We start from the raw sequence: 13172 nt of genomic DNA, 5'->3' as shown, positions 1-13172 counted from the left end.
GTCCTACCTTAAAGTTACCAAGATTCTTCAGGACAGCCACCTCCCCCCCCGGGCGGGCGCTTAAAAATGAACAGAATTCCCCCCTCCTTTTTTTTCTTTCGGATAATGATTCTTGTGCTGCTCAGTAAATATCTACCATGCATATATGAAATTTAATAAAAAAAATTATAATATATATATATATAGAGAGAGAGAGAGAGAGAGAGAGAGAGAGAGAGAGAGAGATTCTTTATTTATATCATTGTCACCACAACTATTTTGTATTGCAAGCATGACAAATTGACAATTACAGAGATTGATAACCATTTGTCAAATTCCTAACACCTAACTTTGAGAAACTGCCACACCGGTCCTGCTTGTATGAATCTATACATTAATATTAAACAACATATATCATGAACACAAACTCAAATCATAAGTTTAACGTGTTCCATATCCCAAAATAACACACACGATCTTAATTTAAAGATGGGGGGATTTTAAAAAAAAAAAAAGCATATAAAAATCCTGTTTATGTGACTTTTTCTGCTGAATAACAGGGACAACGCTCCAAGGTTGCAGTGCCTGCTATTAAGGCAGATTTGGCAACGTGACTACTACGTAACACTTGACACCTTTGAACCAATAATTATACCATACATGACCAGTCCCAACGGAAAACCACATTTCCTTTTCCATTGAAGTGGCGTAGATACGAGGGAGGTATGTATTATCCTTTGTCTGAGAATGCAAAACGTAGCCGCTCTCTCTGTTAATTACGAATCTGATCATTTGGAGATGATGTCTTCCCTCCTGCACCTGCCTGGCGCAACATCTCTGTAATGTGCAATTTCCATTGTCATGGTTCCTTAAAAGAGAATGTAATCATGCAACATTATCCAAGATAAATTGAAATTATATTATGTCCGTGATAAAAACCAGATTAGGTTCTAATCCTTCTCTAAAAACCTATTCTTCAATACCCCAAACCAGCCATCCCTCAAAAGGTTTGACAAAAAATCACAAACAGCCAAAAACTGTTCATAGGTATTAGGCATTCTTCCCGCTGCTAATGTCATAGTGAGACAATAGTCAGGATACTGTTAGGCTGTTAGCATATATATAAGACCATAACAATCATCCCTGTGCTTTCTTATAGCAGATTCGATATCATAACCATTGTCCCAAACCAGTGAATCCAACAAAAACACAAAACAGAGAGCAATTCAGATTATAACCAAGGGCAGAAATTGTAAACTTGCCTCGCTTCCTCTCAAGCTCTTCATCAAGCTCTTCTTTCCACTTCCTTTGTCTCTCAGAGAAGCTAGCACTGCAGATATTTCCAACCTCTAGTTACAAGATGAGCTAACATAACTATTAGACAACAAGCTAAAAGATGCATCAAACACCATATACTTAACGTTCGACCAAACGATTTCTGCTAAGCATCAAGAAGAAGCTCTTTGCATTCACTATGCTGAGGTTGCTGAATTTCTTGTAGAGCGCGATCGTGAACACCACTAACATTCAATAGAATTTTGGTATGGCTCACTGGTCTTGAATTGTTGGCAGCATCAACAACTGATGGGAGCCTTCTTCTAGGTGCCTGATTGGGTGACCTGCTCTTAGGAGGTAAAGCCAATATAGTTAAAGCATTTTCACCATGTGCTGTTTGAACTACACCAGGAAGACTGGTCGCATTCATCGTGCTGTAGAACTCTTCATATAGAGGCGTCTGCAGCTTCTTCAGATCTAAAGCCTAATGTAGTTTTAAATAGCAAGTTACAGTTTCATATTGTTATCATATAAAAACACAAGGCATAGCACATGACATATAAGAGACTATCACATAATGATGTCATCAGTCATTTGCAAAAGAAAGATCTCTGAGGACAGGCACCTTTTCATCCAGGAAGACCCTAATTTTTGATTCAGTAACTTCTTCATCATCCTCAGCAGGAATTGGCCCACATGGAGATGTGAAGTCATCCTCCACCTTACCTGGTACTCCACAGTTGCGAGCAGCCTTACAGGTGGTTTGAATAGGAGACAAGTCTATTCCACTTCTCTCCAGCTCTATACTTCCATCAAACTTGCAGGGCCCGTCATCGGTAGGCTCACACATAGGATTGAAACTCTAGTTCAAATGAAAGAGATCTTCCCATTGTCACTGAAGCTACCTATAGCCATCCAAACCAAAAGGAGGACGTGATAACAGTTTACCTTATTTATATCATCAGAGGATAAAATGGATTTAAGCTTTACTGATGCATCAACCACAAGATCATCTTTATAATCTATCTGGCACGTGTCGTCATCATGATTTTGTGATCCCCAAGATCCCATTCTTAAGGACTTCGGAGGATATACGGTTGAGCACCTTAGGCTACCCAATTCACAGACATCCTTTAAGCCTGTGCACATTGACCTTCCGATCATAGTATTCATTCTGTAACAGTGGTATAGTTCCATCTTCAGTATTTACAACAATATCGTATTCTGCAAACATCGAATTAAAAAGCTTACGGATTATTATGATTCATCCCAGGTGTTACCATCTGGTTTCCAGATTCCTGACATAACAAGAATGGAAGTAAGAGACAACTTTATCAAAAGAATAAGAACTCAACCTAACATACCGACCATAACTGAATTCCAAACAGGCTGAGATTCCCAATACTCCTTGGTTACAAATGGATGCTGCTGATTAGCATAAACAGTATTATGAGTAAACCAAAAATCGGTATATGTGAAGTATATATATTTAACAACACTAACATTCAGATTCAAGCAGAGAGTACACACACATACACGAATATATTCAGGCATGTATTAATCCATGATGCTTGTATCACTGCTTAATCTATGAACACTTGAACAGAACATCCCCAGAGATTACCTGCAGCAAGTCTGATGCAACGGGCCTTAAGTTAGGTTCCCTGCCATCACAATTTGATTTGTGTATGAGTTACAGAAAAGAATAATTGACTGATAGAAATCATAAAGTACGGACCAGTAAATTTACAGATAAAAGCAGATTCAAATCATCAACAACTACTGATATGTTAGTTCTTTCAAAAATAAAAGTTTGTGTTTTTTTTTATTTGGGGTGGGCGGGTGATTGGAAACATAACAACAGAGGAAAAGCAGAAACAATAGAACGTGCTTCTGTAAACATTTTAATAGAAATCCTTCGCCTCAGAGGAGAGATGCTCAGGGATGGATGGGTGGGATTTAGTTGTCCCAATATGGAAGAGAGCAGCAACCTGAGAAAAACACCAAATCTTAGTCTGAAAGTCTTTTATTTATAGGTAGTCTGGAAGTTCTTGGGAGAATGTATACCGACTTGACAAAATTATAGTCAAATAACATAAACCAAAGTGGTAAGTTTAATTAGCATCAAGTGTGTACCTCCTGATACTGTTGGCTCCATGGAGGCTTTCCAGTAGCCATCTCAATTACAGTACATCCAACACTCCATATATCAGCAGAGCTAACAAAGCACTTTTCAAAATTAATAAGGCCCAAATATCATAATTTTTTTTTGATAGGTAAAAGTAAATTTTATTAATGAAAAAGGCATAGCCTGAGTACACTAGAGGTATACAAAGATCATGCCAAGTTACAACTAAGAACTAGTGAGAGATACAAGCAAAGTATGGAGATCATCTATATTACAAATAATGGCCGAAGCCCAGGAAAGCAGGGTACAGTAAAAAAAACATTTCAGTTCAGCCATAGAGTGCTCCATATCTTCAAAGCACCTCTTGTTCCTCTCCATCCACACACACCACATAATGCAGTGAGGTATCATTTTCCACACAGCAGCGATTTGAACATTTCCCCGGATACCTTTCCAACAGCACATAAGATCCCGGACACTTCTCGGCATGACCCATGCCACCCCTACCCTACTAAAAACTTCATCCCATAGGCATTGGGCCACTTTACAGTGTAATAGGAGATGATCAACTGATTCCCCATCACACTTACACATAAAACACCAATCTGAAATATAGAACCCACGTTTTCTCAAATTATCCGAGGTAAGAATCCGCCCAATAGATGCTGTCCAGACAAAGAAAGCAGTTTTGGAAGGTACCTTACACTTCCAAATAGCTTTCCAAGGATAGCTATGACCATGGTGTGGGCCCACAAGAGCCGAATAGAAGGACCGCACCGAGAATTTTTTATTTCCACTTGGATTCCACAACATCCTGTCCCTCACCTCATTTCCAAGGGATATAGCATATAGAGAGTCAAAAAAACCAGACAACATGTCCAGTTCCCAACCTTGAGCCGCTCTTGAAAAACTCACATTCCAATGAACAGCACCATTAGAGCGTATCAATAAATCAGCCACAACAGCCTCTTTATCACATGCAATTTGGTAAAGCATAGGAAAAGCCTGCTTGAGAGCCATGTCCCCGCACCAAACATCATGCCAAAATAAAACATTGTTGCCGCTGCCAATTGTAACTCTGAAAAAATGAAAAAATCTGTCCCAACCAGCTCTTATGTTTTTCCACAAACCCACTCCATGTGCACCCCTAACTTCGTTAGAACACCAACCCCCCCAAAGACTCCCATACTTAGACTCTATCACTTCTCTCCACAAGCCCTCTCCTTCACTATGATACCTCCACAACCATTTCCCCAATAATGCTTTGTTGAAGATCCTTACATTACGCACCCCCAAACCTCCCCATTGAATTGGAGAACAAACTTTATCCCAACCCACAAGATGGATTTTAGCTTCATCCCCCATTCCTCCCCAAAAAAAATTGTGAAAAGTTTTCTCGATGCGAGAAGCCACACTTGCGGGTATCGGAAATATGGAAAGAAAATACGTAGGGAGGTTAGATAGTGTACTCTTAATGAGAGTCCATTTACCACCCTTGGACAAATATAACCGTTTCCATCCAGCCAATCTTCTTTCAATTTTTTCTATCACTCCATCCCAAATAGATTTGGTCTTAAACGCTGCCCCCAATGGAAGACCAAGATATTGCAAAGGCAATGAAGAAATCTGACAGCCCAAAATAGATGCCAGGCCTTGAATATTGTTCACACTACCCACATGGACCATTTCAGACTTTGAAAGGTTTACCTTCAAACCTGAAACCGCTTCAAAACAAAGCAGAACAGCTCTCAAATACTGCATATGAACACTGTCCGGCTCACAAAACAGCAGTGTATCATCAGCAAATAAAAGATGAGATATAGTCATCCCTCCCACCAAGAAGCCAGCAATGAAACCTCTACTAACAGCTGCACTCAACATGCGACTCAATGCATCCATAACAAATACAAACAATAGAGGGGATAGGGGATCCCCTTGTCTTAATCCCCTGGAGCTGGTAAAGAAACCCTCCGGTGTTCCATTCACCAAAACCGAATAGCGGACCGTAGTTATACAATGTCGAATCCAAGATAACCATCTGTGACACTCCGTTTTTACGTGTATTTTCACTGAAGGAATATTTTAATTTAATTAATATAATAGTTCTTTTATTTTAAATTATCGGATTTTAATTGGATTTTAATTGCTGTTGAATTTAAATTGCTGTTTAATTTATTTTAGCTTGTCTTTGGATTTAAAATTAAATAGTTTGTTTTTACTAGTTAATTATTATATTTTAGCTTTACGTTGTGTTTAAAATATTTTCTTAATTTTATTGCTTTTAAACTTATTTTCGTTGGATCAGTTGTTGGACTCCAGAGGTGAGGATTGTACCTCATTTCTTTTCTTTTCTTTTTCTTTTTTCCTTTTTCCTTTTCTTTTCTTCTTTTCTTTCTTTTCTTCTTTCTTTTTTTCTTCTTCTTCTTCCCGTTTTCCTCCTCTCCCACATACGCACATCTGCCCCTTTTTCTCATTCCCGTCGCCGCCACTTTGATCGGCCAGTTCTCCGCCGTCCGGCCACCGTTTAGTGCACCGTCACCACCATTCTCTTCCCCTTCCACCAGAGATCATCCCCACCAATTTTCAGAGCCATCGGACCAGCCGTTAGCCTTCGAGAGCCGCCGGAAGTCGCTGCACCTGCTCTGTTTTTGCCCCTGTCGCCGGTTGCTTTCGCAGCCCAGAACCGCCGCTCGCCGGCGGCGTGGCCTACACCACCCACCCAGTTTTCTTCCCCTCTCACCGGTGAACATCCCCACCAAGTTTCACCTCCATCCGAGCCACCGTTAGCCGCCACGAGCTCCTCCAAGCCATACGGTTTTTCACCGTTTCCGGCGCCGTCGCACCACCTCCGGCCACCATCTTTTCACAGCTTCTTCCCCTACCTCTTGCCGACCTAAACCACCCATTTCCGGCCTCGATCCGTTGCCGGAGCAGCTCCCACGAGCTCAACTCCGTTCAGCCCCTTTTTGGCCTTCGACCGCCATTTCCACCACCACCCACGGCCAAAACTCGTTTCCTTTAGCTTCATAAATATCTCAAGACCATTCCCTATCAATTTCGTGCCTTGGTTTGTCCCCGTTCGAAAATGGGTAATTTATTACCCACGACAACAGTGTAAATTACACTGTTACGTTGCTCTTCCTCCGCCGTTTGCAACGCCGCGAGCTTTCTAAAAATACCGTATAGCGCTGTAAGTATTTTCCAAACCCTATTTTCAGATTTAAATATATATTGCTCATTCAATAATTTTTATCTGCTGGTTGGTTGATTCCGGACTGAGTCCGAGGAGTTCGGGGGTCGGATGGATGGAGGACGGAGTTACTTGTTTTATTGATTTATGTTGGTTGGTTATTTTTGTGCATTGATATGGCATTACATGGTGCATGCACGTGTGTTTTTGTTTAAGTGTGAAAAGCCTATTTATTGGCGTAAGTGGACTTAAGAGTGCGTGTGTATCACGACCCCAAGCCGGGATGGGGTATTATCTCGGTGGAGCTCCTCTGGTCATTCGGGAGCGGAATAAACTGAGTGACGTCCCCTGGGTTGTCGCTGGGCGACGACGGGAGCTGGGCTAGGGAATGCTTGGCTACGAATGCGCCGGGCGCGGAACCGGGCATCGCTCTACTCACCGACTCCGTGGCCCTTCGCTGGCGAGGGCTAGAGGATGCTTGGCTACGAACACGCGGGGCGTGAAACTGGGCATCGCTCGTTAGGTGTCACATGCGTGGTGGTACTCTGCAGTGTGGCACTGGAGCCAGGGTGTGCGGATGACCCCTAGGGGAGGTCATGGTGCATACGGATAAAATGGATAATGGTTTGAGATGGATAAAGGCCAAATGTGACTTTTGGCGTGATATTTGGAAAAGATATGTTTTTGGGCCAAATGGGATTTTTGGCGTGTGTGGAAAGTTATGTTTTATGGATTTTGCGCATTGGCATCACATCATGCATGTTGTTTGAGTTCTATGTGTTTTTATCTGGTGGTGTTTGGGTTTTACTTACCTGCGGTACCATTTTTGGTTCCGTAGCTTTTGGTGCAGGTTTTAAGGATGAGGAGGAGGAGGCTGAGCCCGAGGATGCGGCTCCGCCGGGTTGCTGATGTTATGCTTTATATTTGATTTTAAAACTATGTTCGTGTTTTGTAATATTTTATTTAGGTATGTTTTAAACAACTTGTATTACGTTAAGAAAAAATTCTGGTACTTAGTTATGGCTTTCGTTATCCGCTGCGTGTTTCTTCGTGCACATATGTTGCTTTTGCACACACTTGGCACCCGTGGTTAGGGTGGTGACCCGGGTTGTCACCATCCGGACGTCTCAATTTCCCCGTGTCCGTGCGTGGGGATTTGGGGGCGTCACACCATCTCCCCCCAAAACCACATCTCGCAAGTAAATAACACAAAAAATCCCAATTTACATGGTCGTAGGCCTTCTCCATGTCCAGCTTACACAAGAGGCCTGGTTTACCCTCCTTGAGTCTACAATCCAAACATTCATTGGCAATTAGCACTGAATCCAGAATTTGTCTCCCCTTTACAAACGCATTTTGAGGTTTTGTTATAATACTGTTTAGAACCTTGCTCATACGATTGGCCAGCACCTTCGCAATAATCTTGTATATCCCATTAATGAGGCTAATCGGTCTAAAGTCTTTCATCTCCATTGCCCCAACTTTCTTAGGGATTAGAGCAATAAAGGCTGCGTTGAGACTTTTTTCAAACTTACCAAAAGTGTTTAGCTCCTGAAAAACCTTCATAACATCCTCCCCTAGCACATCCCAACATTCATAATAGAAAGCCATTGAGAACCCATCCGGCCCCGGTGCTTTGTCCTTAGCCATTCCACGAAGCACCCGAAGAATCTCATCAGCTTCAAAAGGTCTTTCCAACCACTCCAAGCTAGCATGATCAATATTCTCAAAATGCATACCATCCAATTTGGGCCGCCACATGAATTTTTCCGTGAGTAGTGCTTCATAATAGTTGACAATGTGGTTCTTAACGTCCGCATGATTAGAGAAAACTTAGCCCTCAACCTGAATCACATCGATAGCATTATTCCCACGGTGTGAATTAGCCACCCGATGGAAAAATTTCGTACAACGGTCTCCTTCCTTCAGCCAAAGGGCTCTCGAATTTTGTCTCCATGATATTTCCTCCATTAGTAACACCCTTTCCAATTCCGAAGAGGTGGCTAATTTCTTGCGAGAGTCTTCTTCAGAAAGAGGCGCACTCACCTCCCTTTCCTCCAGAACCTTTAACTCCTCCATAAGAGACCTTTTTTTATCATTAATAAGCCCAAAAACTTCTGCATTCCACCTCTTCAAATCTCCCTTCAAGGCTTTCAATTTTCCAGCCAATATGAAGCTTGGTGAACCCTCGAACGAGTAAGAAGTCCACCACGACCTCACTTTATCCACAAAACCCTCAACTTTCAACCACATATTTTCAAACTTAAAGTATCGTTTACCCTCCTGAATACCGCCACAGTCTAGAACAATGGGGAAATGGTCTGAACAAATTCTGTCCATTCTTTTCTGCAGCATTGTAGGGTAATGTATCTCCCAAGAGGGGGACACCAAAAATCTGTCTAAACGAGACCACGACCGATTATTAGACCAAGTATATTCACCACCAACAAGTGGTAAGTCTACCAAGTCCATATCAAAGATAAAATCAGAAAATTCCTGAATTGCTTGGTTAAGCCTTACATCTCCCGATCGTTCACTAGGAAACCTAGTGGCATTAAAATCGCCTCCAATGCACCATGGTAAGTTCCACCAACTGCCCAAACCGGCTAACTCCTCCCAGAGAACCTTCCTATGAGTGTCCATGTTCGGCCCATACACACCAACAAAAGCCCAACGAAAACCATCCTCCATATTTCTAAACGAACACGCAGCCATAAAGCTTCCAACACACTCCTCAATAGACTCAACCACCCTTGAATCCCACATAATAAGAATACCCCCGGAGGCCCCCCTTGAAGCAAGGAAGACCCATCTCACAAAAGGACAGCCCCAAATGCTAGTGATAAAGTTACGATCTATGAATTCCATTTTTGTTTCCTGCAAACAAACAATATCCAGCTTCCAATGGCGTAATAGATTCTTCACTCTCAACCTCTTATTGGGATCATTGAGACCCCTAACATTCCAAGAGAGGATTCTAGGCTTCATGGGGAACAATAACCTTGCTCTTGAATCTTCCCTTGCTAGTGCTCCCCTCTCTTTTGTCGTAATTAATAGAGCAAGAAAGGCGTTTCAGTTCCCTTTTTTTCTTAGCAGTATGTTTGGGGGTTTGGACCCGCCCCTCCTAAAGAGCGATAATTAGATCCCTGAACTGCTCCTCATAACCAACACAAGAGATCCCCATACACTCCTGAAGGTCCTTCACTTTCTGAACCATCCAATTCGAATGAAAGTCTCCCATAGTAATCAGGGGAGATAATGTGCGTAAAGGCTCCACCTCATGCTCCCTCTGAGTTAACTGAAGAAAGGGTTGCATATGATCTGCCCCCTCCCATAGACTCAGATCCTCCTCCCCACGTTCCTTAGTCACTGGAGAAGGTAAACTCAGATCCTCCTCCCCACTGTCTGTGTATTTCACAAGCTGGAAATCCCCATCCCCAACCTCCTACTAATTTTCGGCCTGTTCTGTGCAAAAATCACCAACGAAGAGGTGCTCCCGAGCACTGGGGGAGGCATATCGGCGTGTTCTGTGTACTGAGGGACCTTCGCCGGAGATGAGAACATCTCGCCGGCGTTGTCTGTGTCTTGGGGGACCTTCACCAGTGGTGAGAACAACTCGCCAGCATTGTCTGTGTCCTGGGGGCCCCTCGTCGGCGTTGTCTGTGCCGTGAAGGACCTTCGCCGTTGATGAAACCATCTCGCTGGCGTTGTCTATATCTATCGCTGGCAATGGGGAGAGGTGACAACCCTCCTCTGCAGCGGATTCAGACTCTACCGAGTGTAATACAACCTGCATCGGCGCCACCTCCTTCGCTTGCATTCCCCCAACAACCCCCACCTCTGCCGAGATAGGCACATCTTCTTCCACCTCAATCTGAGGCGATTCCGTCTGAGTTGGCGCCGTCGCCGTGCACTGGTTCTCGCCGGACGAGGGCCCAGCCAAACCACCAGGCCGTAGCTTCCATACACAACGGGCCTCATGTTTTTTTCCTTGAGTTGGGCCCGTGGGCTTAAGCCCACCACGGCGTGTGTAGGTTTTAAACCCACCACGGGCTGCAGGCAAAGGCCATTTGTTTCGGGCCCCCTCCCTTGGGCCTAAAAACCCATCCCCTTCAAACCGAGTCCCTTCAACTCCCAAACGGACTAAGCCCAAGCCCAAGCCCATTTCAGCTTCCTTTTTCCCTTTTACGCCCCGTATTAAACACTCCATCTTCTCCTGCAATTCTGCAATTTGTTTTCTCATGTCCAGCATCAAATATCATAATTGAGCACAGCCATATTTTTTGTTTTGTACAATTTACAGAAGAATGGCACTAAAGAACATATGTTGCTTTAGATCATGTATATTTCATCCGAAATGAAGTTTAGAAAAAGATCGGTTAATTTGGACACCTGGTCGTTGTAACAAAGCATGCACATTTTGTTGTTGACCACCACGTTGTGTTAGGCTTGTAAGTGGCATTGAAACTATAGCAAACTTAACATTATTTCTGAAAAGGTACAACGAATATGAACTAAAGATTATCAATCTACATGTTTCATGACAAAGTAGATACAGGCAATCGTCTTTTAAAATAGCGGTGCATTTGTTCTTACAAGCTATGCCCGGTCTGGAGAATAACTTCAGGAGCCATCCAATATGGAGTACCCTTCATCGACTTGGCACCATTTATGGTAGCCTGCATGGTTATACAACCATTTTAGTTACGAAAATGATAAATCAATAAGATTGAAAGGTTATAAGATGGAGTTTGGAAACAATGGCATACCAGCTCAACAACTTTCTTGGAAGCACCAAAGTCTGCAAGTTTAATGCATCCTTTATTATCAACAAGAATGTTTGCACCCTCCATGAAGCATGCCAATTAAAAGATGAGAAAGAGAGAACAATAAGCTTCAAAGACAGTATGAACATTTTGGAAGGAAGCCGGAGGTACCTTGATGTCCCTATGCATAATTCCATTCTTGTGAAGGTATTCGAGGCCCAACAACAGCTGTTTCGTATACATTCTAATAACCTGTATAGCAATCAATTTCAAGAAGCAATGTTAGCAATATAAACACCAGAAACCTCTAAATGACATAATGACAGTCACTTACAGACTCGGGGAATGATCCAAATTTCCCCAAGAGCGATGATATAGATCCACCCGGGATAAATTCCAACAGGATATTCAATGAGTCTTCCTCTCTAGCGGTTCCCAAGTATCTCTAAGAGACGACAAAATCAGAAAACAGTAATAAAACAATAAATCATAATCACTTCGACCAAAAGCACCGAACAGCTCACTCACAACAATATTTGGATGTGACAGATTTTTCAGAAGCTTCACTTCCTCCTCCAATCCTCGAATGTGAGCCTATTGTATGCGATCAAAAAAATTAGGCAATTGCAAAGTGAAAATCTGATTGTCTAGAAATCCCTTTAACAGTAAATCAAATAATAACTAATTTGGAAACTCGAACGAAAACTTAGGAGATACAATTAAGTTGTGTATATTATCTTAGCATTTGGAGATGACATTTTAGAGATACAGAGAATAAATGGAGTGACAACGCTAACTGCGAAAAATAAAACTCATGCATATCAGATCCTTGCCTGCGTTTTCTCCTTCGAAGCACCACTCGCAGCAATCGAAACCTATTAAATAGAGCCGCCATAATTTCAATATCCAATCCAAACAAAAAATTGAATAATTCACATTTAGTGTAACATGTAATTGGCCTGTTTCACGGCAAGCAGCTCTCCGGAGTTGAGGTTCATCCCCATATAGACCCGACCGAACGCACCACACCCTATCAACTCGCCCTTGCGCCAGCGGATCGGCGGCGCATCGTCTTTGAGAAATGAAGACAGTGACCTGAGCGGAGGTTTCGAGAATAGCCCGAATCGAGATTTGCGGAGGCTGGAACCGATCTTCTCAACCAGGCCACTACCGAACCCTCGTTCGTCCCCGCCTGGGTTTCGGAACACCAGGGATCTGCGAACCGAACCAAGAATGTCCTGCATTGATATGAACGTCGGAGTTCCTCAGGTTTGGTTGGAGGAGTTCTTGTTCGGACAGAAGCTAGGGTACAGTGACGTTCATTTTCGCTGTGTGTGACAGACAGACGCAGAGAGAGAGCGCGAGAGAGGAATTTTGAAGGACGGAAAAGGCGAGGGGATTTGATTTCAAAAATAAATAAATAGTCGAAATAAATAATGGTTTCGGTTCTTTTGTTCTCTTTTTTGTGTTTTTGAGTTTTTTTTTTTTTAGACTTTGGTTGAATATTTAATTCAAATGAATTTTTTTATGAATAGTAATGAATTGAATAAGTGGAGTGAGTTATGGGCGTTCCATCTAAAATGAATTTAAATGTATTTAGATATTAAGATGAGTTTAGTACTATTTATAGGAAATTAAAAAAAGTTGTGATCCTATGTATAAAGATATGTTGAGTTAAAAAATATTGTAAATCTTACGTATAAAGAGATTTTGAGTTGAAATAAATTTAGTAATTTAAAGAGTTAAGTGTTTAGATCTTAAACTCAGTTTAAAATTAAACTGAACTGAGTTAATTTTAACTGAATTTTACAACCAAACGAGATTAAGAGACAAC

The 13172-nt window shown here is 42.2% G+C and overlaps 1 pseudogene; it reads right to left on the bottom strand.

The window, feature by feature from the left end:
- Window positions 1-213: 213 nt before the first annotated feature.
- On the bottom strand, window positions 214-12738 carry LOC122274932 (annotated as a pseudogene).
- Between the last annotated feature and the right edge of the window lie 434 nt (window positions 12739-13172).

This window comes from Carya illinoinensis, chromosome 1, assembly GCF_018687715.1.
Source record: "Carya illinoinensis cultivar Pawnee chromosome 1, C.illinoinensisPawnee_v1, whole genome shotgun sequence".
Lineage (NCBI taxonomy): Eukaryota > Viridiplantae > Streptophyta > Magnoliopsida > Fagales > Juglandaceae > Carya > Carya illinoinensis.
This window is presented reverse-complemented; position numbering and strand designations above follow the sequence as displayed.